Genomic DNA, 27,218 nt, shown 5'->3' on the forward strand with positions numbered 1-27,218 from the left:
CAGCGACCTTAACGTAGCAGCGCCCGCATACCTGTGAAGAAAAGTTAACCTGCAAAACCTGTGAAGAAAAGTTAACCTGCAAAATAAGACATTAACTGAGGGTGGGTAGGGTGGGAGAAGCTCTGGAGCCAAGTGAGGATTCCTAGGTAAGATCCTCCCTCTATTGTGTGGGCAGGTAATCCCTCCCCTACCTGGCCTGGTCTCCTTGGCAACGCTTCCCCCAGGTGGGATTGGACAATTGACTGAGGTAGGCGGAGACCTCCAGGTATCCCACCTGAGGGAAGGCAAAGCCAAGCCTATGCTGATGGGGCCGCTCCAGATCTAGGGGCTGCACGCGTCCACGCAAAGGCCGCCCCCCGTTTTAAGCGGGGAGCGGTCATTACTACCTTGTTCTCATCATGTTTGATGTGACTCTCAATGTGCGTGGCAGATGGGGGTGAGGGACGGATTGCCAACCTTGACATTTTAGAGGAAGGGGCTTTGGGGTCTGTGGCAGAGAACATTCTTTGCATGCAGTCCTTTGAATCCTAGATTCTCTCCCTGGAATCTCCAGGTAGGGCTGGGAAAGAACTCCTGACTGAAAACTTAGGGCTTATCCATTCCACACCTTGGTTTGACCCACTGCTTCCCCCCTGGGAATAGTCCTGAATCAGAACAGAAGGCAGTCGGGTTTTCTGTGAATTGCTGTTTGTTTTGATTTAGCGCTAAGGAGCAGATTTTCCTGGGGGAAACAGCAGGGCAAAGGTAAAACTGCTCAGACCCATGCGGAGAAAGCCCAGGACAAGGGGGAAACCATTTGGACCTGGACACGGAACAAGCAGAAGTATGGGTGAGTCCTTAGAGAGCTTCTGCCGTTGTCAACAACTCTAAGCCAGATGGACCAATGACCAGATTCAGTTTCCTTCACTCCTATCGAAATCCATTGATGTAGCACATGCATGAATGGGAACGGCCTCCTTGCTCCTTGCATTCATGTCTACACCTATATTGTGTGAATAGGACTGTTGTCTTTACTTCAAGTAGAAACATCTTAAGGACCAATGGACAAGCCATAGGGAGAATAGGTTGGGAGTGGGGGATAGCTCTCTACTTTTCCTGCATGAAATGAATTTCCAGCTTTTGATTTAACTATGAGGCATGCTGGCAGCATGTCTTCAAAATATAGTTAAGAACCCTGGTTGATTAATATTGGTGCCGGTGCTTCTCTTAGCCACAGCCAAGGAAGGAGAAGGTAATTTACTTTTGGGAGGGACTGCACACTTGGGAAACTTACGCGGTGGCACTTAAATCTTTAGACTCAAGGTCTCCTGTAAGAGAAACCAATAATGTTTCTGGCTAGTATATAAATAGAGGACTACATAAAGGCATTTATAAGCAAGCTTCTTGGTTTCATGGAAATCAAAAATCCCAATTCTGCAACATTGTCACAGGACCAAAAGAAATCATGGGAATTACGCTGATTTAGACAAATAGCAATTGACTGCTGAATCTAGTAACTCAATCAAAGTTGATTTATGAGGTACAGTCCCCACTGGGCATTGGCAGAGGTGGTTGTGATTTTGGCCACTTCTGGTAGTTTTGGGTACTAGACGAAAGAGTTTTCCGTTTTGGAGGTGCTTCGCAAAACGAATTTCCTATGGGCTTGCTTCGCAAGACGACAATGTCTTGCGAGTTCCTGCTGGTTTTTCCCCTCCCCCCTTTTTCTAAGCCGCTAAGCCGCTTATCAGCTGATCCGATCAGCAGATAAGCTGCTAAAAGCCGCTAAAAGCTGCTAATAGCGCTAATCCGCTAATCCTTCAATGGGCTTGCTTCGCAAGACAAAAAACCGCTAGACGAAGAGAATCACAGAACGATTCTTTTCGTCTTGCGAGGCACCACTGTACATTGCTTCTGTTGTGACATGTAGCAAAGGTTGGGAAGAGAAGGAAGCAGGGATTAGGGGGTCTTCGTAGACAGTGGATGGGAAAGTGTGGAATAGACTTGCAAAGTAGCATTGGGGGTAGGGATGTCAGAGAATCCCAATGAAAACAGAAGCAGGTGAGGAAATTGCTGATGTTTGCTTATTCATCCCAATTCTGGAACAGAATTTACTACTGCTGCTGCTGCTGCTGCTTTCAGTGTGCAAGCAGTAAGTAATGGATTATATTCCTCCACAACCATTTGCATTGTGTTTTCTTTGCACTGAGCTGACTGGTGTGAAATAATGTAATGACAATGTAATAATAATAATAATAGTAATAATAATTTTTATTTCTTATAACCCACCCATCTGGCTGGGTTTCCCCAGCCACTCTGGGCAGCTTACAGCATATATAGAAACATAATAAAACATTAAACATTATAAACTTCCCAATGCAGGTTTGCCTTCAGATGTCTTCTAAAAGTATAGTTCTTTATCTCCTTGACATCTGAAGGAAGGGTGTTCCACAGGGAGGGTGCCACTGCCAAGAAAGCCCTGTTCCTGGTTTTCTGTAGCTTCACAATATGACACTGATACACCAGATACCACACTGGAAGGCAAGCAGTGCTTTGTGCTGTGTGGTTGTGGCCATGTGATTTGATTCAAACCCTATGGAAGGCATTCAAATCAAGTTACAGATTTGCAGTGGAACTGAAGGACGCTTAAGTTTTAAGATTCTTTAATAATATTCAGAATGACTTTGCACACCATATATAGACAGCTTGTTGTGTGGCTCATTCTGACTTGTACCTTTAGTCACATTGTGTTGCTCCAAATTCCAGTAAAATTCTCTAAGGGGATGCTTATCACACCAAACAAGAGAGGGAAAAGAACTCAGAGAGAGCAGCACATTTAGCTTTAATCGTGGAAGCTGATAATCTGTGAGATTCATTCTGTGGGGTGGCCCCGCTAAGCTTCTTGATAGAATAATTAAACTTTCTTTACAAACAGAAATAATCCTCCATGTACATTCTGCGCTATACAGTAAAGGTCTTGAAAGGGATAAAATTGTGTGTTAAGGAAACCTTGATGAAAGCTCCAAGGAAAATAAGGGCTGAATTAAAATCAAAGGCTCCATGAGGCAGTGTAACAAAAAGATTTCAGATGTGTAGGAATACAGTCATACCTCATGTTACGTTTGCTTCAGGTTGCGCGTTTTCAGGTTGCATCCCACGGCAACCCAGAAGTGCCGGAAAGGGTTACTTCTGGGTTTCGCCGCTCGCGCATGCGCAGACGCTCAAAATGACATCACACGCATGCGCAGAAGCGGTGAATCGTGACCCGCGCAGACGCGGGTTGCGTTCTGCTCAGGTTGCAAACGGGCCTCCGGAATGGATCCCGTTCGCAACCAGAGGTACCACTGCATCAAGACAAGCATCAAGCTGTCTGAAGTCAATGGAAAAACTAATGGTTTAATTCCTTCACCATAGAGTAGTGAGAAGGTAGGTCCCTAGGCACTGGTGCCTGTTGCCCATGGGACTCGTAGGAAAGACGCAGGACCGGCCTGCTCATGAGGTGAAGCAACCACCTTGGAGAAGCCGCACTGTCAGTTGTTGGTGAGATCTCGCCGGAAACTGCTGCCACTTCTGCACATAAGGGAAGTAAAGAAGGCTTCAGTGGTGTGGGGTGGCATGGCGGCATGTTCCTGTTTTGCCTCAGGTGGCAAAACGGGATGCGCTGTCTCTGGACAGAAGGAAGGGAGACCAACAGTAGGTGGAATCAGAGACACCCCATGATTGGTTGTAAGTAAGAAGGCAGCCCAAATGGACCACCCTCCACTGGTCAGAGAGTGGGTCTACACAGAACGAGGTTGTAGAATGCAGAGGTTGGTGGAGTGGGTTGTACCACTTCAAATTACAAGTGGGTGAATGCTGCTTTTGAATGTTCCTTCATGTTGACAAAGTAGTGCTGCGCTGAAATTTGTCCTCCACGTTTTTCAAAGCTTTTCTTCCCCTATGAAAGAGGCTACATGTCTGGAACTCCAGGGTAACGTGGGGATTTTTTAAAATGGTGGCTTCCCACACTCAGCTACCTTTCATGGAGGGGTAGGCAGGGCACATGCTAGTGTTTGTGGGCTGCAGCTGCCCACGGGTCCCTGTGTTGACAGACATCAGGCCATATTGCTAGGTCTGTGGTTTGGGGTGGAGGCCCTTGGGACTGTTGCTATCTTGAGAGATGAAACAGGGCTGAGACAACAAGTCTTCTTTATCTGGGCAAGGGAAGCTGAGGGCATCTCAGCCACTAGTCTTTGCTGGTTGTTTTGGTTAATAGCACCTTTTGTTTTTAAGCTTTATTATTAAGATTTCCCCATAATACAGTAAAATTGCAGCTACAGAAGATACAAATCGAATACAGTGGTACCTCGGGTTAAGAACTTAATTCGTTCTGGAGGTCTGTTCTTAACCTGAAACTGTTCTTAACCTGAAGCACCACTTTAGCTAATGGGGACTCCTGCTGCCACCGCGCCGCTGCTGCGTGATTTCTGTTCTTATCCTGAAGCAAAGTTCTTAACCTGAGGTAATATTTATGGGTTAGCGGAGTCTCTAACCTGAAGCGTATGTAACCTGAAGTGTACTTAAAATACGGAGTCCTCTCTTAAAAGTAATTCTTGGACCTTGCCACTCACAGCCTCTCACCCTGGGAGACCAACATTTCTCTGTCTCCTACCCAGGGTCCTCCATCAACCCTATATCCCCTCCCCCACAAGTATGTAATTTCTGGACCCTAATAAAGGCCCCAGACATAGGACCCCAAAGAAAGTCTTTATTTCAGTTAACAGCATTTTTTAAAAAATGGAACTTCCCTCAACACAGAGCCCAATTTCTGCTACTGAATCTTGCCATAGCCGTTTGTTGGCTTTCATTCTGCTTTCTCTTCTGATTCTCTCCCTACACAGTCCTCAAAATATTGTTTGTTTCATGTAAACAGAGGTTATCCCCAGATGGGCTTGCAAGGAAGTCAAGAGGGGAGCTTTTGATTTCGCTAGCCGTTATCTGAGCCCACTTTGTGTAGACTACCACTTGGAAAACCATAGTTGGATCTAGTGTAGCTTCCCTAAAATAACAATTGCTGCTGTTTCTAATATTTGTCCAGATAATATATTTGGTGATTAACTGAAGTGTTTCCATCAGACTTCTGTTTATTTTGCAGCTTCCAGTGTAATTATTATGCTGATTTTATGATATTCGTTGTTGAACATGAAAATGATTTCAAACACACGGTGGTTGTTTTGCTTCAGCCTCAGTAGGAATAAAGAGACGTGCAGTTTTATGAACTGGAATGGTACATTTTGGGGTTTGGAATTTTCTAGAATAGTTCCAAGTTGTCTTTGGGTGCAAGTATGGGTAATGATTTTGAAATCAAAATGTATATTATGACATATGCTTTTGAGCTGACCCAGCCTTGATTTGAACAGAGCTCTGATGACAGCCCTAGCTAAATTGTGGAATTATATACGCTGGTTTTCTTACCAAATGTAGTCTTCATCCATAGTATTTTAAGATTCAAAAAAGTGTATGGAAAATAAAATGCTTATTCTGCTGTGGGTGGCATTCAACTCAGGAGACCCGTGGAAATTCATGAACACGACTAAGTTATGTCCATTAATTACAGTGGGCCTACTCTTTAAGTAAAAGTTTGGTTGACTGTCAACCTATGAAAGTTGCATAACCACTGAACATTACTGCCACCAACCCTTTTAGGCAGCACTGCAGGCAAATACGGATGCCTTGTTGTGTGGCCAAGAGGATTTTCACCCTTATTTGTTTGGATCTAGGTTATGAGTTTTCTCCTCGGTTAGAGCCAGAAGGTATATTGCTGAGAACTGGCATTGGGTTTAGGGGGGATTTTTGCATACAAAATTGGCTGCGCCCAAGGTCTTTGTGTTAATGCTAATTAGGCAGGTAAAAAGCAGAATATTTCATTTGATCCAGTGTGTGAACATTAACATCCCACCACCCTGAAATTGCTAGCAGCTAAGTTGGAGTTCGTGGAGTTATTAAATATAATGAGGGCTCTCGCGCTTTGTGATGGTGCTCACTGGATGTTTACAAAGAAAAAGCTTATGTCTTGCATTCTGCATTGGGGATATTATTTTTTTATTTTCATTTTCATTACATTTCCTGACTTCAGTATCTAGGTCAGTCTATGAGAGAGGGAAATTTTTTGACAGGCTCCCCAAGATCACTAAGAAGGATACAGGAAGGCTGACTGTAGTTTTGTCCTCCTCTCTTTCTAACCTTTGCCATTCTTACCACCCCCTCCCTGGTCAATTTAATAGGAAGGAACAGTAGGAAGAAACACGGACTTTGTTGTAGGTTAAAGGTAGTTTGCATCTGGGTCCCTTCAGACTTCATGAATTGCTCATGTTGTTAATGTAGTTCCATAGATGTATGTGGACCTTTACAGAGTAACTGTCTGAGGTGCAAAATATGGGAGACAACAGAGGAGCGCAGAGGAAAATGGAGATAAGAGCAACAGGGGGAGAATATGCATTCATTTATTTGGGGTAGTGGGGAGGCTGCAGATCTCCAGATGTTGCTGTACTCCAGATCCCAGGCAGCATGATCAGTGGTCATGGATGGTGGGAGTTGTAGTTCAGCAACATATGCCAGACTGCCGTCTCATTCACAAAATTAATAGTGCTTTTGCTGGTGATGTTGGCAGGTGGAACAGTCAAGGAAGGGTTTGGTAGCAGCAGAGATAATTGACAGCTCCCCTTCTCAAGTTACTTAAGGTGTGAAGGGGAATGAAAAGGTGGCATGTTTCTTTGAGTAGGGGGTGGGGGGGGGGAGATGTCATTTTGAGCCACTTGTGTCCCATGGCAATACCAGGTCAGCCGGAACTGGGCGGAACTCAGTTCCGGCACCTCTCAGGTGGGGGCCATTGCCATTCTAAGAGAACAGGGAAGCATTCCTGTTGAGTTCCAGAACCTCTTTTTCTAGAAAAACAGCACTAGGCAACACTATTCACAAATTAAAAAGTTATCTCTGGCTCACAGTGTATTATCATATGAAAGTCTTCCAAGTGTATTGACGTTTCCCCCCTTTAAAACTACAAACTCTCTCTTCTGCAAAAAATGATGTTCCAACCCCCCCCCCCATTTCACTGGCTTTTCTCTTCTGCTTTTCCTCCTCCCCCAACTCTCTTTTAAAGTTTTCTTTGTAAAACTACAAGCTGAGGGTCAACACTACCTCTCTTTTTTCTCTCTCAACAGGAGCAGAAAATTTTCTCTCTCAAGACTTTCTAGTGCTAGAAGAGGCCCTGAGGCAGGACAAGCAAAAAACGGTAGGGAATACAGACCTTTGCGTAAAAAATGTGTGATACCTCATGGGAGACGCAAATAGTTCACAACAGATATTTACCAGGCCAAAGTGAAGCTTCAAAAGATCTTTGGCTTTGCCAACAAAGGCAAAAAGTAAAACGCAAATAACTTGGAATCACATCTTTTCTTCTAATTCATGTGTCATCTCTTGGGCACCATTCACACATTTATTGGGTCACTATTACAATTTAAATGGTGGAGGAACGTGTTTGCTTCCCTTGCCTCAAACACACAGTGCAGTGGATTATCGATGTAAAAGTTCATGCATGCGGCAGCTGGCCAAGACATTGCATTCTTTGACCCTCTCTTTCGAGGGAATGAGGTGAATGGCTGGAGGACTCATGCCCTATTTTTTTATTAGGAGTCTGTATATGTATGTTGGGTGAACTTGCATTCCTATTCCTCATTAAAGATTTGTCCAGCCAGATAATCTAGCCCAGGAGTAGGCAACCTAAGACCCGTGGGCCAGATGCGGCCCAATCGCCTTCTCAATCTGGTCCACAGACAGTCCGGGAATCAGCATGTTTTTACATGAGTAGAATGTGTCCTTTTATTATCATTTATAATAAATTATCATTTTAAAATGCATCTCTGGGTTATTTGTGGGGCCTGCCTGGTGTTTTTACATGAGTAGAATGTGTGCTTTTATTTAAAATGCATCTCTGGGTTATTTGTGGGGTATAGGAATTTGTTCATTCCCCACCCCCCCACCCCAATATAGTTCAGCCTATCACATGATCTGAAGGACAGTGGACTGGCCCACAGCTGAAAAGGTTGCTGACCCCTGATCTTGCCTATGTCTGTCCATGTACCATGGTAAAAAAAAAATAAAAAAATTCCTTCCAGTAGCACCTTAAAGACCAACTAAGTTAGTTCTTGGTATGAGCTTTCGTGTGCATGCACACTTTTTCAGATACACCTCTTGGTGAGGTTGATGGACTTCCATTTCATGCGGCTCAATGTGGTGCCTTCCATGGTTCCAGTTACAGATAGGTAGCCGTGTTGGTCTGCCATAGTAAAAAAAATTTTAAAAAATTCCTTCCAGTAGCACCTTAAAGACCAACTAAGTTAGTTCTTGGTATGAGCTTTCATGTGCATGCACGAAAGGTGTATCTGAAGAAGTGTGCATGCACACGAAAGCTCATACCAAGAACTAACTTAGTTGGTCTTTAAGGTGCTACTGGAAGGATTTTTTTTTATTTTTTTTGACTATGGCAGACCAACACGGCTACCTATCTGTAACTGGAACCATGTACTATGGTGTGCCAGATGAAGCCTTTGACGTTGCATCAAATCCATGTTGTGTTAATATGTGAGAGGTGCTAAGGTGAAAAGAGAGCTGGTTGCATTCTGAGATACTTCTACATCAGGGCTTCTGTGTTTGATACTTGATTCTGTAAACTTGAACTGTACTCACATAGTAAAACCATGTGAAGTGAATGTGTAAGAGCAGGATCATGGCGGCTTGTCCCCAGCTGTATGTGCATCCAACTGAATGGATGCACAGAGTTTCTGACTTTTTATTCGCTTGGGCATTGATTAATTTATAGATTGTGTCTGTGTGTATTTAGTTTTTGTAAATCAACCTGAAAATATTTTTTTTAAATGAATATAGGTTAAATAACTACCTCATTTTGTTCCCCACTGATTAGACTTTTTTGTGTTTTGTTTGGGTGGGCGATTTGCTCCAGACTAGTAAATGGAAGAGGTATCTGCCAGTGTGCATGTAAACATTGCTTCTGCTCCCAAAATAAGTCTGCTCTTCCTTCTCCTCCACATCTCACATTCTTTTCAAGGAAATGGCTGCTTCTCCTTGCCATATTTCCAGCAGAGAAAATCAGAGTCATGGGCTGCAGTGACAGCCCTATTGTGTTTTAAAGATGATTAAGAAGGCAGCACTTCTGAGACTAGATTTATTTATATTACCTAACGAAAGATTCACAGTCCCATATATATTTCAGAATTGGACTTTCCTCGAAGCCCCATCAGTAACTGGCTGATGAATTGCATCATTTGAGGCCTGACGGAAGAACGGCTGGGTGATACTTCAAGAGGACTGAAGACATTATAAAAACCCTTGTAATAGACTTAATGTTTTGTACCAACAAACTGCACCAAGGCTGCACATTCCTAAGCAGGCAAATGCTTTGTGGCACAGTTTTCACATGCACCTGAAGGACAAAGGCAAGGACACATTTTAGGTCTCAAATGGACTGTGCCCTCTTCATTTAACCCTTGCAAACACAGGATTTAATAGGCTTTCTAATGGGCACATTTAGGTACTTGACCTAACCGGTGACTGAGCAGTAGTAATTTGATTTGATTTATTATATTTCTGTGCCACTTTTCATTCTGAAGAATCTCAAAGCCGCTTATAAACAGTAAATAACAATGACATAACAGAACATCACAAATACAGCACAAATCATATAGAACAATTATATAATAATTATATAATAATACTGAGAGCAACTTGGTGCCAGGAAGCCATGTTGCTGTAGTCCTTACAAGAGGACTGTCTTCTGAGAGTGTGATGCTATGTTTTTGAACACAGCCTGAATACAGATTTGTCTGTGCGTTGGGTCTGTACTATGGGCCAGCTTGGACAAATAATGTAGTCAGGAATGAAAGCAAGAGCACACCTTACGCTTCCTCACAAGCCAGCACACCTGCCCCATTTCTGATCCCACCATGCAGGAATGTAACATTTTAATGGTGCCCACACACAGGCAGTCCAATGCACTGTAGGCCCATTTAACATGGTTGATTTCTCCAATAATACATTTTATATTAAGCCTACTAAAGTTGGGTCATGCACGCCCCATCTTAAGTCCCTCTTATGCCTGAACTGCCAATGGCGTTGGAAGTTGGGCAGGCTGGTGGTGAGAGAGAGTAAGACATATGTTTGCTCCTCAACAGGGAGCAGTAACAGAAAGCATTGTCTAATTTGACTCTGTAGTGTTAGCTATTGCATCTGACAGCTCTGTTGTCTCATGTCATGCTGGGCACTCCAGCAGCTGGCAGAGGAATGTGACAATCTCTAAGAGCAGAGCAGAATGATTCTGGATCTGTCAAATATTGGGCAACAGTATCTTGCTGTACATAGCTCTTGGCTTGCCAGGCTCAGATTCGAAAAGGACTCAAGTTTTTATGCAGGAAGAGTCAAGTTGGACAGTTGGTTGTGAGTCACCTGACTGTGACTCAGCAGATCTTTGGACAGAACCATTCTTAGGTCTGGATTTGAGGGTTTGTGCAGTAGATTTCTGCTCTGGTGATTGGCTTTGCTTGTTACTACACTGAACTAACTGCCTGATAAAGCTCCATACTAAGATTCAACCTTGCATCCCCGCCCCACCCCCATTAAGTGTCTCATCCTCGTAGCTGCAAAGATGTGTTTTAAAACATCATGGAGGAACTGTTGCAGGGAAATAGGGTAATAAGCAAAAACCCCAATCCGAACTCATTATAACTTTTCACTCTCACGATGTTTAGGTTTGTACATCAATATTTCCCCCCAAAGCTGAGTGATCTTAGGTTTTTATTGATTTTGCTTAACAATCTTACATAAAATGGAAATTAAATGAAAGTTAGTAATAAAGGAGAATGACATATACATGACTCTTATATATATATATATATATTTGCTTTCGTAGATTTTCACGGGTACAGGAATGCAGGAATGCAGACACCCGAAGACACTCCATATATATATACACACACACACACACACACACACACACACATATATATACACCCTAATCAGTATGCTATAGAATACCAATCATCCTACAAGAAGAAATTAGCTGCCACAAAAATATCTTAGGAGGAGGATGACACATTCATACTCAACATGTCATAAAAATGAGATAAAACTAGGAGGAGAAAGCAGAAGTTTTTGTTTAAACATTCCAGTCACCCAGAAGCTGACTAGTATTTTGCAATTAAGGGAGCAATTTCAGGCAATATGTCCAGCAACCTAAGCTGAGGAGATGCCATGTTGATATATATGAAACATGAAGCTGATTTATGATGGAATTCCTTTTTTTTTTTTTTTTTGCATTTTTGGCACAGCACTAAAGAAATTGGGCTAGATCGAGACCAACCTGGTCACTCTTAATTCTCCCTGAAATTAATAGGGCTTGGTTAGTCATAACAAACTTCTCAACAAAGTTGATTTCAATAGGACCTAACTGGGACTGGATCTAATCCAATGGCCATCCCTTTGTGGTGATATTTCACCATGGTTATCCTCTGAGCATTTTTTCCCGCTGTGTAAAGAACCTCAAGCCTTTAGCTAGTGTGCAGCATTGTCTCCAACCTCCATTGGCCACAACATAAATGGAGCATTTGTTGTCAGGCTGAAGTTCCATTCATCCTTGACCACTGAGCATATTGGCTAGGGATGATGGGAACTGACTTTTGGAGGACCACATGTTCCCCATTCTTGCTATAAGGTTTCCAGTACTTATTAATGGAGGGTTTGACCAATGTAAAGAGAACAAATGTGCAGTGCATGTATTAAGTTTCACTGATCTCAGCAGAGCTTTGAAATAAGTGTGCATGGGATTGAAGTCTCAGGGTGCTAATCACTGACCTTTCCTGAAAGGTGAAACTAAGGTAAGGGGCTTCAACAAATAAGGTGGGGTCAGCACTGAAGTTTCAGAATTAGGATAATATATTGAAAGTAGCTGTCGTTATTTATATAACACCTGTACGTGATAGTCTATATTGAAATTGTTTGAAGTACACAGTGGCGCAATATTCCTAAGTCAAGAAAGCAGAAATATTGAAAGGTTTTTTTTCTGATAGAAAGGAGCACTTTTGATGCAATGGGTTTATGCATATCATGAAATTATTGCCTGGGAGCTTTCCTTTCCTTTATAAGAGGCAGAAATAACTTTTTTTGATTGTGCCTTTGGGCACAGATGCTTTAGAATCCTATTTGCCAAATTGATTCCTGAGCAATTTGCTTTGGGTGAAGAAGTGTGTGTGTGTGTGTGTGTGTTAGATTTCATATGAAGGATCTGGCTGAAGTACACTGCTAGACAGGATTGGGGGGGGGAAACTATTATTCTTTTCTGAACCTACTACCTTCTCTTATGAAAACAACTAAATATTAAATCGCACATATCTATGATTTATTCCCAAACTTCTTCATTTGTCTTCTGCAAAGTAAACATTAATTGCTGTGTGATGCTGTTCACCTTGTGAATGTTTAAGGGAAACACTCCCACTCGCAAACAAGCCACAAAGCCTGTTGCCTATAAGAATGAAAGATTAAGAGCCAGTTCTGTTCTGCAATAAAATACTCTGTTGTCAAGATTGAGATTTCCCTGTGGGGGGAAATAGTCAGTGTTGCAAGGAAGCTCCTCTGAAGTGTTCAGTTTTTTTGTTTTTGTTTTTTAAGGTGCTATTTTGTGATGGTGTAAAAAGCTTTTCACCTGAGGACAAAATTATCTTGAATCTCTATTGTGTTAGCCAATAAAGTCATACAGCTGAAAATATGAAAGCTGAGGTTTGATTCATCTGCTTTTCTTGCCAGCTACTGTAATCACAGCCAACTGGGTTTGCAGCAGAACGTGATTGGGGCCAATACTTTTAATTTGTTCCAGGGCTGCCATATGTTTCATCAAGCCAGGAGTGTGGTGATGCTGGAGTCAACTGCATGATTGACCACCTTCATCCAGGGGTGCCCTTCAGATGTTGCTGGACTACTCCTGCTTGACCATTAGCCATTCTGGCTGGGGCTAATGACCACCCTGATATATCCATTCTGCAAGGATGCTATCAGATATGAAGTCAAACGTCACAATGTGTTAGGGAAAATAATATTCCGAATCAGAACCTATCTGATCACCATATTAAATGTATGGGTAGTAATAGTTCAGGGTGTGTAGGGTCTTAGGGGAGGGGTAGTATCTCTGGCGGGGGACACATTGTTCTTCTTCTGCAGTCGTTTGTCCACTTTGGGCCTCCACCTTTCACTTAGCCCTCACCTGTTGGCTTCTAGAAGCTGTCAGCATGCAACAGTGGCCACACTCTGGGAACAGCTTCAACTGGCTGGCTAAACCAGGTGAGGGTAGCCACTGGGTCTCAAACCTTCGGTGAGTTAGGGATTTCCCCTGCAGGTTCTGGCAGATGGAGCGGACGAGACCAACAGTGGGTCCAGTGGTCAGGAAGGTGGTTTTGCTGCAGAGCAGTGGTTCTCAACCTGTGGGTCCCCAGATGATGTTGGACTACAGCTCCCATCGTTCCTAGCCAGCATGACCAGTGGTCAGGGATGATGGGAGTTGGAGTCCAACAACATCTGGGGACCCACAGGTTGAGAACCACTGCTGTAGAGGGAAGTGAGGGGTAGATGGGACTCCTAAACCTGGAAAGGTAGCCCACCTAGGAGAAGGAAAAACTGATCCTAGACCTCCATTGCCTTGGGGGTTACCTTCGGGAGAAGAAAGGGCTAAGGAGTAAACCCCACATTTTAGTCCCTAAAATGGTTGGATGGCGCCTTGTTTACCTCCTTCTAGCACCAAACATATTGTTCTGCTTTCCTTTGAACCACATCAGTGAGGCTGAACGGGGAGGGGGGGAGGGTCTTGTTGTCTGGGCAGCCCAGGACCTCCACACACACTGCCCAGGCTTGCATCCTGGAGAGCTATCCCTCCCAGTTTGATGCCATCTGCAAATTTGGTGAGCATCCCCTCGATTCCTTAATCCAAGTCATTTATAAAGACGTTGAACCACAATGGGCCCAGGACAAACTGACACACATGACAACTTTTTTCAAGGTCTTTAAGAATTTTTTTTTAAAAAATTAATATGTCAGGGAGCATATACATTGCTTGAACTTGGTATTATTTGAATTACAGGAATTACTACTGAAACTGGCCCTCGAGTTTATTAGTTTTCTACCATTTCCTAATTATTGTTTGGTATAAAACCAAACATTGAGCATTCATTTTCCGACCCCCCCTCCCCCCAAAAAATGCCTATGGACATTGGAAAGACCTATGGCTACTGTCCCTGAGTTGGATAATCTGTGCATAAATCTGGTATTTGTATTTTGTTCATGTGCACAGGTATCCAATGACAGAATAGATATGAAAAGGGTGAATTTTGCATTCTAACAATCAGCTACAGATTCACATTTCAAGCCACATATCACCTTGTTAAAATCTACTTTATATCCCTTTTGCAGTATGACATTGGTCGTTTGTGAGGATTACAGACATTTGTAAATGAATCACAATATACTAATGTTTACAAAACACGATTTTATACTGGTATCAGTACAAAATGCCATTACTCAGAGTATGGTTTTGATACAGCTGAATTTCTGTATCTATCTGACTATTTCTCAATCAATGGTATCAGACATAGTATAAATATAGAATAACTTCACTGGCTTTGCACAGTATAGTGACATAACTAGCCACCCTAAATTATGTTATACAGTGGTACCTCAGCTTGCAAACACCTCGGGTACAGACACTTTGGGTTACAGACTCTGCTAACCCAGAAGTAGTACCTCGGGTTAAGAACTTTACCTCAGGGGGAGAACAGAAATTGTGTGATGGCGGCGCGGTGGCAGCGGGAGGCCCCATTAGCTAAAGTGGTGCTTCAGGTTAATAATGGACCTCCGGAACGAATTAAGTTCGTAACCAGAGGTAGCAATGTACATATTAAACTTCTGTATGCAGCCTTCTCTAAAAGTACTGCAGAGGTGTATTGAATTCCCCCTCCCCCACCTTCCGCCGCCCAACCAATATGTCTTATTTAGCTGATCAATGTAGGTGTTAAATGTAAATTACTCTAACGTTAGACTTTCAGCAGTTCTAAGCAATAAGGTGAGAAGCTATTTTGTTTTGGTAGTCTCCAGTTTACAGCAAGACACAACTATGAAAACAAATTAAGGAAGGTAATATGTAGAATTGAGTGTCTGGTGTTAATAATTCTAATAATGCAATCTCAAGATGCCACATATGTTTGATATTCTGGGCAGGTGTTCTAAAGAATACATTGAGAATGGGTGTTTTCAGAATTTTATAATATTTTGTTAATTCAGAATGCTGACTTCTATGCTGACTTTTTTGCATAATTGTGGGAATTAAAATTAATAACAGTGTTTAGAGCTCTGGCAGTGCATACTGAGGCCTTCCAGACTAAATGCGAATGAAATGTACCTCAGGGTACTCCGAACAGAAGGGACTGGGGAAATAAGAAATGTGCCTTATGTCAGAGAGGGTACACAGTTATCACCTTTGTAGGCACCGGAACTTTCCCAGAGGGAAAAGTAATTGACCCAGATGACTTCCTAGGAAGCACTTCTGTTGTCAGAAGATTGCTGTTGGACAGCCTTTTAACAGCTACGGGCAGGTGTTGGAAAAACTGTGATGCTTGCCAAATGTCCACCTGTAGTGTATTGCTATGGAAATGGCATGTGCACTACAATTGCAGGTACCTTTTGGACAGTGCCTGTGACATCACTGTGAATCACATTGCAAACTGAATGTCCCATCTACATGCATCATTTTCAATGCCCTCCTTTTAAAGGTATGATTCCCGTTCCCCCCGATACTAAAACATGGATATTTTTTTTAACCCAATGTCTCTCAAATAGCCTTTTCTAGTAGCAAACAATATTACCCCGACCCTTTCTATTATGTGACAATACAGCTTTTGATAACAGATTCACCATAAAAGTAAAGCACTGAGAATCATTATCCCCATAGGAAAATGAGTTTGTGTGGAAATGCATTGAATAATCCTTATTTTATTGGATTTGAGAATAAAACCAATTGCTTTCTAACTTTTGGAGCCAAAATGAAAACTAAGTGGTAGATGTTTATTTTTGATTCAGATTTGTTGTGGCCAATGGCTAGTGCAATAAAGTTATTTGGACTGGAAGAGGTAGATGCAGTGGACATATATAATTTTTATTAAATTTTCTAAATTACATTTCATTTAAACAACCTTAAATCAATGACTTCCCTTCTTCTCTTTTGGTGGTTGATTTTGCATACCATCTATCCCTGCATATTTTACATGAACTAAACCATTCAATAATCCATTGTTACATCCATCAAAACCTAATTTATCCTAATGCTACCAGCATTTTTAAAGGAACATAATTTTTACCCATATATTCAGTAAACATTTTCCAGTCTTCTTTAAACGTGCATTCTTCCTCTTCTCTTATTCTATATGTTAAGTCTGCAAGCTGTGCATATTCCATATTAGTTTAAGTTCCCATTCTTCTTTGGTTGGGACCTCGCTCGTTTTCCGTTTTTGAGCTAACAAGACATGGGCCGCGGTAGTGGCGTACATAAATAGTATTTTTTAAACCTGGGAATTTCCCTCTGAATTAGCAGAGCCATTTTCAAATCTTAGCAGGTGCCAGAATATATTTTTGTTTTCAGTGCTTAATTACTTTGCTGTTTGTTCCCACTTACCCCATTTCAGACTTTCTCGACAGGTGAGCTTGCCATGTTAAACAATGGCCATAGATTAATCATACGTGGTATTCTACAGAAAAAACGCCACCGCCATCTTATGTACTATCCCTTCTCTTCTGTTTGGTTAGCCTCACTGAGTCACAAGAATCCATGCACGGCTCACCTGTGGCAGGGGCATGCATTATAAGCCGATATTCATGGGTGGGGACAGGGGCTGATCTACTGTGAAACTAATGAAGTTTAAGCTTCAGGGTGTTGGCTTTTTGCAGTATAGTGACGCTGCAGAGAGCTTGCTGGGGAGATCATGCATTAAAAAGAAAGGACTCAAAAAGTACTTAAAGGTTTTAATAAGAAAAACAAAAACTCCATTTACACTAAATACATCAACAAACCAACATGACCCAACCACCAACCCATCCCCCAGGGTAATGGGAGAGCTAGGTGCTGCTCCTTATATACTCTACCCAAATGCTGACACGCCTTAATCAAATACAACTCAGCAGCACCTGCTATGTTTCACAGCTGTAAAGCTGGGTCTCGTTATCTTGCTCTGGCCCTTGCTCCGGCCCCTTAAAGACATACACATGGAGTGGAACAATGATGAACCTTTACATTTAAAGAAACCATTCAACATATCCCCTGCGGTTCATCATTGTGGAACAAAAACATAAAGCATACTTTGTACATGTTTTTCATGTGTAATGTAAACTGCAACCTATAATGTTTGGTATGTTTAAGGTACATTACCACTCTCTCTTAAGAGCAGAGAAACATTGCATAGTGGGCTTTTCCACATTGTGTTGCATCTTTTAACAAAAGCTTAACTGTTTCATATTTTACACTTAGTGAATAACACAAAACATAATCTTCGCCTGGAATTTGTTGAAAGCCCCTAGCAACTAGTCTTGCCTTGTACCTTACAACTTCATTTTTGTCATTCATTTTAACTCTATAAACCCATTTTGAATCAATAAGTCTCATATCTGGGGTTTGTGGTACAAGAGACCAAGTGTTATGCTCTTTTAAAGAAGCTATCTCAGAGTTCATAGCTTTATACCAATTTACAGCTTGGTGCTTAGGTAAATTCTGAACATCAGTGTAGCTTTTTGGCTCAAAAACCGCCTTATTGGCATACACAGTATTAAAATGTTCATCTGTGAAACGTTGTGGCTTCTGCCTCTTTCTATCTGAACGTCTCAGTCCGGAAGGAGAGTCAGACTCCTCAGACTTAATGGGACTAAGTGAACTACTAGTTTCAGGTTGTAAATCATCATTGTCAGACTGAAGAGGTGCCTGTAGGCTAAGCTCACGGTCAGAAAACTCAAGAGAATCTAACCTCCCCTCAGGTGCCTGTGACTTTAAATCAAACAAATTATCAGATTCAACAGGCTTTTTGTCTTTTTCTATTAATTCAGAATCACCATTTCCTCCTGCTGCTGCTTCTTCTACCTCTTCTTCCTCAGTATCATTTATACCATCAGTATCTTGGAAAACAGCAACTCCATTCCAATTTACAGTTTGTATCAAGCTTCTGGTAATATGAAATTTGCCAGTTGCTGGTATGTAAATTCTGTACGCCCCCTGCTGGTAGCCCATAAATTTCCCCTGTACACTACGTTCACCCAATTTCTGCTTAGCGGGATAATGCATAATTACATCTGAACCCCAAATACGTAGGTATTTCAGATTAGGGCGTTTTTTAAACAACTTCTCATAGGGGGTGACATCTAAACCAGAATGATAACTGCGATTTCTAACATAACAAAAGGCATTGAGTGCTTCAGCCCAAAATGCTTTGGGCAGATTAGCATCGTGCAGATAAGTTTTAACCCCTGCCTGCAGGTCACGCTGCACAACTTCAACAAGCCCATTTTGCCAGGGACTTCGGGGGCAAGATAACTCATGAGTAGTCCCCTGCGCTTCCAGGAATTTCTCAAAATCCTCAGAAACAAATTCCCCGCCCTGATCAGAAAACAGATTCTTAATTGGTTTGTTAAAGTGTGTTTTTACCCAGTTGCAAAAAACCTTGTACTTCTCAAATGCTTGGGACTTCTCAGCTATTGCATAAGTCCAACAATATCTACTATACTGGTCTATCAGGGTAAGCCAGTACTTCGAACCTCCTAATGGTGGGAGTGGCCCAACTAAATCACAATGTACACGCTCAAATGGCTCAGTTACTTTCCTATCTGAGCACCTACCCTTGCGTGCAACCTTAATCTTATTCTTGCAACAGGATAGACATTGCATAAAGAATTTGCATGGTTTTAAGTTGAGGCCATTGACAATATTCTTTGTCTTAATTACATCAGCAAAATTCAGGTGTCCCAGAATTCTGTGTGCCTCGTGGACACACCCAGAATGTGGCCTTACATTCCTCAACCCCTGGCTTGACTGTGCTGCTCTGCAATTTATAGGCGATTGGGAGTAGGTGCGAAAATACAGTCTATATAAACCATCAGATTCCCGGGCATACAATAGACGTTTGTTCCCCTCGAAAAACTCACACATTGAATTTAAGAAACGCACAGTTATGCCTTGACGAGCAAAACACCTTACTGATAATAAATTGTCCACTGACGGGCAGTAAATGCAGTTTGCTATTGTAATGTTTAAAGAGTCAAGTTTAACAGTACCCCTGCCAAGCGACTGCAGGACTTGTGAATTGGCTAAATGTACATTACCAATTTCCTCTTCGAAAGAAATAAACAAGCTTCGATCGTTGCAAACGTGCTGCGATGCTCCTGAGTCAATAACAAAAGACTTCCACTTGGCATCTTTAATTCTTTTACGATCTTTAGTCCGAGCGTGAAAAGCTCGCGGCTCGTTTCTGTCTTTACTATACGATGTCGGCTGCTGGGCTGACGACCGTGACTGATGAACAGAAACAGGCTTGGGAGTACTTTGCTTTCTTTTGGATCTGCAGTCCCTTGCAAAATGTCCTTGCTTATTGCAGAACCAACAACGCTTTGCAGCTTTAAATGCAGTTGTATCACCACAGGTTGGCATATGGCGTTCCTCATTCTTTCTGGAAACAGGAGTGCTTATGGCACAAGCCTCCCTTCTATCCAACTCGCCCATTAATCTTGCCGTTACCCCTTCCACAGTTAATTGTGCTGGTGGAACGGCAGATATCTGGCTAGCTATACCATCAAAGTCCTCATTAAGGGAACAAAGGATGATAAAAACATACTGAATATCAGGTACCTCCATGTCCCTTCGAATTAACTCGCCGCGTATTGCCTCCAGACGTCTCAAGTGTGCTGCCAAATCACCACCAGGCTGCAACTTCGTCTGGTACAACTGCTTGAAAAACGTCAATGCAGACCCTGACTCTTTTCTAACATGCACTGCTGCAAGACTGTCCCACATCTCTTTGGCAGTTTTCTTATTTCTTATATAGACTACTTGCTGGTCGCTGACTGCCAAATTAATTATCGCCCTGGCTTTTGCATCTCCTTTCGACCAAGCATTAGTTACAGGGTCAGGAGGGTCATCAGTTACATAGGTCCATACTTCTCTAGAGGTCAAAAGTGCCTCCACCCGAAAAGACCATAAACTATAGTTCTCATCTGTCAGCTGTGGGAAGACCAGAGCCTTCTCAGCTTCAGGAACCCGGTCAACCATTCTGGAACTCTTCCAGACCCACAAAAACTACGCTAACAGGAGAAGGAGTTTCCAAACCTTTCTCAGAGTCCAAAAATATGCAGTCATCCACTCAGCAGCTGGGCCCATAACCAAAGATGTTGGCTTTTTGCAGTATAGTGACGCTGCAGAGAGCTTGCTGGGGAGATCATGCATTAAAAAGAAAGGACTCAAAAAGTACTTAAAGGTTTTAATAAGAAAAACAAAAACTCCATTTACACTAAATACATCAACAAACCAACATGACCCAACCACCAACCCATCCCCCAGGGTAATGGGAGAGCTAGGTGCTGCTCCTTATATACTCTACCCAAATGCTGACACACCTTAATCAAATACAACTCAGCAGCACCTGCTATGTTTCACAGCTGTAAAGCTGGGTCTCGTTATCTTGCTCTGGCCCTTGCTCCGGCCCCTTAAAGACATACACATGGAGTGGAACAATGATGAACCTTTACATTTAAAGAAACCATTCAACACAGGGCCCCTAATCCCGGAGGGGCCCCAGAGGCAAATTGATTTCACATTGCTTAAAATGTTTGTATCTAGTAGACCCAATCTGAGTGGCAAGACTCAAACCGATTACCGGTAATTTTTCGTATAGATTTCAACAATTCCAAAGTTTGACAGGCAGTAGCACAGATGTTGTAAAGGTATGGTGATCTGCTGTGGAGCAATCTCGTTGAAGAAGATAACTGTGGTCACGCATACATCATTGCTGGTTGCAATGGGGCTCCCTTGACCATTCAAGCTTCAGCCCCTCCCCCAAATGTAGGTCTGCCACTAGATGATGGGGACAGAGACTGCATCCAGTAGTGGGGGAACACAGGTGAAACAAGATGGCCCTTATGCCTAAGCCTTGTTCTTTGTAGTTTCAAGCATGGTGTCAATGTGATTGTGTATTTTCTGAGGGATGTGGCAAAACTCAGAGTTGCATCTCTACAAGTAGATATGGATTGGCTGTTTTTAACAATGCCATCACGGACTCCTGTGGCATAAACAGGAGGATAGACAGTGGAGACCAACACTTACTGTTGTTGTGATTCTTGCATGAATTTGGCCAGCCGCAGCTAATAGAGAGATGCCTCGATAATTTCCGCAATCAGTTCTGTCACGTTTTTTTTAAAGAGATTGATAATTTTGGCATTCCTAAAGTCTGCTGAGATCTCTTCTCTTTCCCAGATTTTTTCGATGAGCTTGTGAAGTTGTTGTGTAAGTTCAATTCCGCCCATCTAAAAAAATGTAGTATAAACACTGACAACTGGGAAACACTGGCCTGCGAGCGCTCCAATTGGAGAACAGCCTTTACCAAAGGTGTCATGGGCTTTGAAAACACTCAAACTCAGGATGCAAGGGAGAAACATGCTAAGAGGAAGGCACGCTTTGCAAATCCACACCGTGTTCAACTCCCACCTGGAAACCAATGTCCCCACTGTGGAAGGACGTGTGGATCCAGAACTGGCCTCCACAGTCACTTACGGACTCATTGTACCACTTAGTTATTCTAAGTTTTATATCAGTTCTTTTTGTGTCGGTTTTACACCAGTGAAAAGCTTTACGTTTTCTCGATGAATTTCATTTTGCTGCTGTCCACGCTGCTATCCATGTTAGTACCTGAACAACGAAACAAAAAGCCTCATCCCTTAGAGTCTGCAGACCCTTTTGGTTTTATGATATCGTCAGCATTGAAAAGTGTATCGTCTGCTCCTTCACCCGCGTCATTAATGGAAAATGTGGAACATTCTAGATGTTGCACTGACCCCTGTACAGTGTAGCTGGTTAAGTCTTTCCGGTCTGGCAAATGCATGGATTGTTTATATCTATTACTCGTGGGCCTGCAATCCCCTTCTTTAAACTTAAATAGCATTCCAATTATGAAGTGGAATCCGCAGGAAGGAAAATTGGAGCAACAAGAACAGCTGCAACAAACTAAGTCGTGGCATGTAATGAGAAACAGATGATTTATTTCTGTTCGGTAAGAAACTACTTTCATTATAAGAAAACAGCAACAGACACCCTTCATTTGGATACCTTAGTAAATTTTCTCCTGTGAATACTTCAGACTTTAGTAACCTTAAAGGCTTGTAATTGGAATGAATGGCATCAATTGTATGCAGTCATTTATATCTTCAATGTGAGGGATATGGCAGCATTGTACACAGTTGCATCAGGGATTCGATGTGTTACTGAAAGCCGGGTAAACGGCAGAACAACAATAAAAGAAAATCAATAGCATATGGGGCAAGGGAACATAATATTTAATGCACAAAATGTGCAATGTCCCAGGAAGATCACCACTGAGATTAGGGCTACCAAGTCAGTTACAGCTTCCAGAAATGCATTTGTACAACAGACACAAACAGGTTGATTTTGGTATGCCATATGTGGGTCTAGTATTCAGAGAGGAAGAGAGCAAAATAAACAGAATAATAGATAATAATATTGCTTGGGCAATAGGAATGATTGGTTGCCTAAATGGGAAGAACTGTACGAGTGTTCCAAGCTTGTTGCATGTCATACTGTGCTCAGGAACATAATAGCAGCAATCCAGCCATGGTTTAGCACTTTGAAGTCCCATTGATTGAAATAGGAGAATTTAATTGTGTGCTTAACTCTCCTGCAGAAATCAATGGGACTTGAAGATGCTTTGGCTGGATTGTACCCAAAGTCTTTCAAGATGATCAGTTTCACTTCCTGATCAATCAGACTTCTAAAAGTCTCTCACAAGGACAACAGTCTTGAGATGGCTTGTTCTTCTAACTAGATCAGGTTCTGCAGCCTTTTAAAAATCGAGCTAAAACATGTCTATGACAGGAGACTGAACAAGAAGCCTGTCTCTTTTTTCCCCCCCAAGTAAAAATTCTGCTACCCATCCGTAGTCCTTTGAGATAGCATGGACTGTAAATCTAAATAAATGTTAAAGCAGTGAAGGAAAACATCTGTAAAAAAGATTGAAAGGCTTTTGTAGAAGCCCCTGAGGTCTGACTGCATCTCACAGTTGATATATAAAAGTTTTCACTGGGTGCATTTGCTAAAAAGGCTCTGAGAAAAATGTTTTCAGGGATGGAAAAGGTCTGGTGTCGGATGCTCGAAAGAGTTGGGCTTCTATTTATTGTGTGATGCAGAAGCCACTGTAGGCAGGGTGCATTAAAAAATAAAATAAAATTGTGTTTGCGTCATGAGGACTGAAGCAGTTTCGTTCCCAGCATGAAACAATCATACCCCAGTCATGGTTACTTGGAACTTAATGTGTTTCAGAAGGATGAGGCCTAGTTCTGTGGGTCCGCTTCAGTTGCTGTGACTGGAAGCAATATTTTGATGGCTCCCCCTTCCTAGCTATAGCCATGGATGGAAGGGAAATGAGAGCTGCTTGGCCCCTTCCTTGAAGATGAGAAGCAACCAGACTTGAATAGTTGACCTTATATGACAGGAGAATGTATTTTGATGTGTTTTTGTCGAGGCGAATGAAACAATGTTGTTCCATGTTCTCATAGTGCCCGTTACGCCTTGTTCTGTGTACTTGGAAAAAAATATTATGAAAACCATGAAGAAATAGAATGAGAATTTGGATTGTTACATTTAGATAAGATCATGTATCATGTATTGTTAGCCATTATATTCCCCCAAAGATGAATGAGCAGAAAAAACTTCGCCGTACATACAAACACTTAAATAATTTAGCAGCCATAAAGGAGGCAATTGATACATTAAAATACATAAGAGCTAACCCATTTTTAATGCTTCAGTGAAGTAATCTGAAATAAAGATGTACAGAAGAAGAGAGCACATAAGCCTGCTGTTTACATTATGTGGATTATACATAAGGTCATAAAGAAACTGACAGGCGTTTTATGGCTTTATTGCTTTGTTGTGTAGATCATCGGGAATGTATAAGTGTAATTTCAATGGAGACAGAGGCTTTTGCTTGCACTTTTAAGATGGTTATTATTGAGAATCAATATGCCACGGTTCCAATGAGGGGTGTTTTGGTTTTTTTAATACTTGAAAAAGAAAAGAGCAAAGCAAGGAATAAAGAAGAAAGCAGGGGCAAAGCAAGCAACTCTACCTCTTTGGCCTGGTGTGGACACACTCCTCAGCAAGGTCGGTTGCAGGATGAAGGGTTGTTGTTGTTTGGTCGTTTAGTCATGCCCGACTTGTCTTGACCCCCTGGACCAGAGCACACCAGGCACTCCTGTCTTCCACTGCCTCCCGCAGTTTGGTCAAACTCATGCTGGTAGCTTCAAGAACACTGTCCAACCACCTCGTCCTCTGTCGTCCCCTTCTCCTTGTGCCCTCAATCTTTCCCAACATCAGGGTCTTTTCCAGGGAGTCTTCTCTTCTCCTGTGGTGGCCAAAGTATTGGAGCCTCAGCTTCACAATCTGTCCTTCCAGTGAGCACTCAGGGCTGATTTCCAGTTTTAACAACCATCAAATGTTAGGTGAGTACAGGGATTTTTTTGCCCCAGTGGGAACTTGCCAGAAATCAGTTCCGGCCCCTCAAGGGTGGGCGCCATTGCCATTCTAAGAGAATGAGGGAAGCGTTCATGGTGAGTTCTGACACCTCTTTTTCTCCCCCCCCCCCAAAAAAGAGGTACTCACTGGGTGAGTACCATGTTTAAAGCTAACTCCTGATAGGAGCCAGGATCTCACCAGTTCTGCCTCCAGTCCACATCTTGTTTTGATCTTGAGGATCCCCAGACACTCATGAGTGGTCTTTTTTGGGGGGGTGGGGTGGGTGATGCAGACTGAAGCACAGATTGTGGAAATAGGTGGGGGTGAAAGCCTTCTACGTGAGTGGAACTCCACTAGCATTTCTCTGGATCCAGCCCACTGACTTCAGCACAATGCTTAATTGCGGTTCACAGTGAAGCCTAGAATTGCTCCCAAGAAGAAAAGGACAAGAGGGGGAGGAAATGTGTGATCCTGTGTCCCACTCCCAGTGTCATAAACCTAGTCCGTGTGACAACACCTAGCCATTAGGGGTTTTCGTTTTCATTTTGTTTTTATCGGGCATTACCAAAAATAAACACATGAAATGAAATGAAACTTCTCTGCTCTCAGGTGTACTGCACCAACAAACCATAAGGATTGCCTTTAAATTTTCAGAATTGCTCGTTCTACTTAGCGAGAGTGGCTGTTGAATGCAGGTCCTGCTTGGATTTGAGTTTGGATTTGATATCCCGCTTTATCTCTCCCCTTCATGGGTCTCAAAGCGGCTAACAATCTCCTTTCCCTTCCTCCCCCACAACAAACACTCTGTGAGGTGAGCGGGGCTGAGAGACTTCAGAGAAGTGTGACTGGCCCAAGGTCACCCAGCAGCTGCATGTGGAGCAGCAGGGAAGCGAACCCGGTTCACCAGATTACGAGTCCACCGCTCTTAACCACTATACCACGCTGTGGGCTGCTTGTGGGTTAGCCACTGTAAGAACAGGTTGTTGGATCAGGTGAGTCACTGGTCTGATCCAGCAGGGCTGTTATGTTCTAATGATGCCACATCCTATTTTTACATCCTGGTGTCTTGTCAGACTCTTCCAGTTTATAGTTCTACAAGAATAGCAATTCATCATTGTTGTCTTATACGTCTGTGACTTAAAATGTTGCTGTACATGTTCCATTTCCTATGCTCTCAAGCCGCATTCATCGAGCACAGTGGGACATAAAACTCGCTGGTTCTATATTGGTCTACTGCTGCAAAGCAATACAGTAGCTCGAAGTGCACCCAGTGCAAATTTAGCATCTAATAATTGTCAGTCACTAGTAAGGTCACGATGCCAATTGCTCAATATACCATAATTGCTAACTTGTTCAAGACTATACACAACAGGTTACAATGCAAGTTGTCCTTTGCTTAGCCAACTGATGCCTCATAGTGTCAGTCCATTTTTGCTAAGCTCCAAATCAAGCCTTGAAGTGAGATTGAATCTCTGCCCTGCAGCCTGCCTCTGGCATTATCACTCCTCTGTCCTCTGCATTTCGTACAATATGACTTCACTCGCTCATGGACCATAATGCTTCCAATTTCACCAGCCGATCTATTTTTTTGCTACGTACACTATTTCTTGCTGCATAGGTTGAACAGCAGACCTTAAAGAGCGGAGAAAAGATATAGGAATTTATTATTAATATCTGTGCAATTAGTACAATTTATGTGGGTGTTTGTTTTACAGGTCTACGGGCATATCACACCGATGTACAATACGCCATGGCTTCTACAACCTCATTTAATAAATAAATAAATTGACACCGTTCTTCTCTGTACCTTCTTTGGCTAAATGATTGCCTCTGACTCTGCACTGTCTGTGACATGTTCTATTTGCTTATCGCAGAAGACTTTAGATTTTGCATTAGCCTCGTGGGAAATTCAGGAATGCCTTTCTTTTCGCTCCATTGAAAACAAATGTAGAATTTCACTAAGCTTTCAAAGAACTGTATGCAGCCCATCTGGGGAAACGGGTTGTGCTATCAATAGCTCAGGCAGGTTTTCACTCTTCCCCTCACTCTAGGTGTCCTTGATTTTAATCCTTGGGGGCTGCGAGCATCTCTTTTCAACTTGAATTAAACAGCTGCCATAGTTGCAGAATGAAGACTTGCAATGTGCTTCTTAATCGTACTGCCATTCAGGTATCTGGATTTTTTAAAAAAGTAATTTTAGGGTTGTGTTGATTTGGAGGACAAAACTATAGTGTGATGTTAGATTTCAGGTCTTGAATACTGTTGAGCAGCCCATAGACCAGTTTAGTTGAACAACAGCTTGGCTTTATTCTCCCCTTTCTCCAATATGCCCTGATATGCTAAAATTCCAACAGAGGAGCTTTATTCCATGGCCCTACATTCCACG

At 42.4% G+C, this 27,218-nt stretch overlaps 1 protein-coding gene across 6 annotated transcripts in view; it reads left to right on the forward strand.

Annotated features, from left to right (window-relative positions):
- The window catches only part of FHIT (fragile histidine triad diadenosine triphosphatase), a 1,063,956-nt gene that overhangs the window by 224,022 nt on the left and 812,716 nt on the right, over window positions 1–27,218 (forward strand). For 4 of the 6 annotated variants that reach the window (XR_014216128.1, XM_082210826.1, XM_082210828.1 and 1 more), the window contains one exon: window positions 7,176–7,246. The exons of 1 other annotated variant lie outside the window; for it this stretch is intronic. The gene's annotated coding sequence lies outside the window, so the exon portion shown is untranslated. Of the gene's footprint in view, window positions 1–7,175; window positions 7,249–27,218 lie in introns of those variants that run through there. One more of the 6 variants, XM_082210823.1, reaches the window with a different exon arrangement.

Source organism: Podarcis vaucheri, assembly GCF_965113315.1.
Source record: "Podarcis vaucheri genome assembly, chromosome: 2".
NCBI lineage: Eukaryota > Metazoa > Chordata > Lepidosauria > Squamata > Lacertidae > Podarcis > Podarcis vaucheri.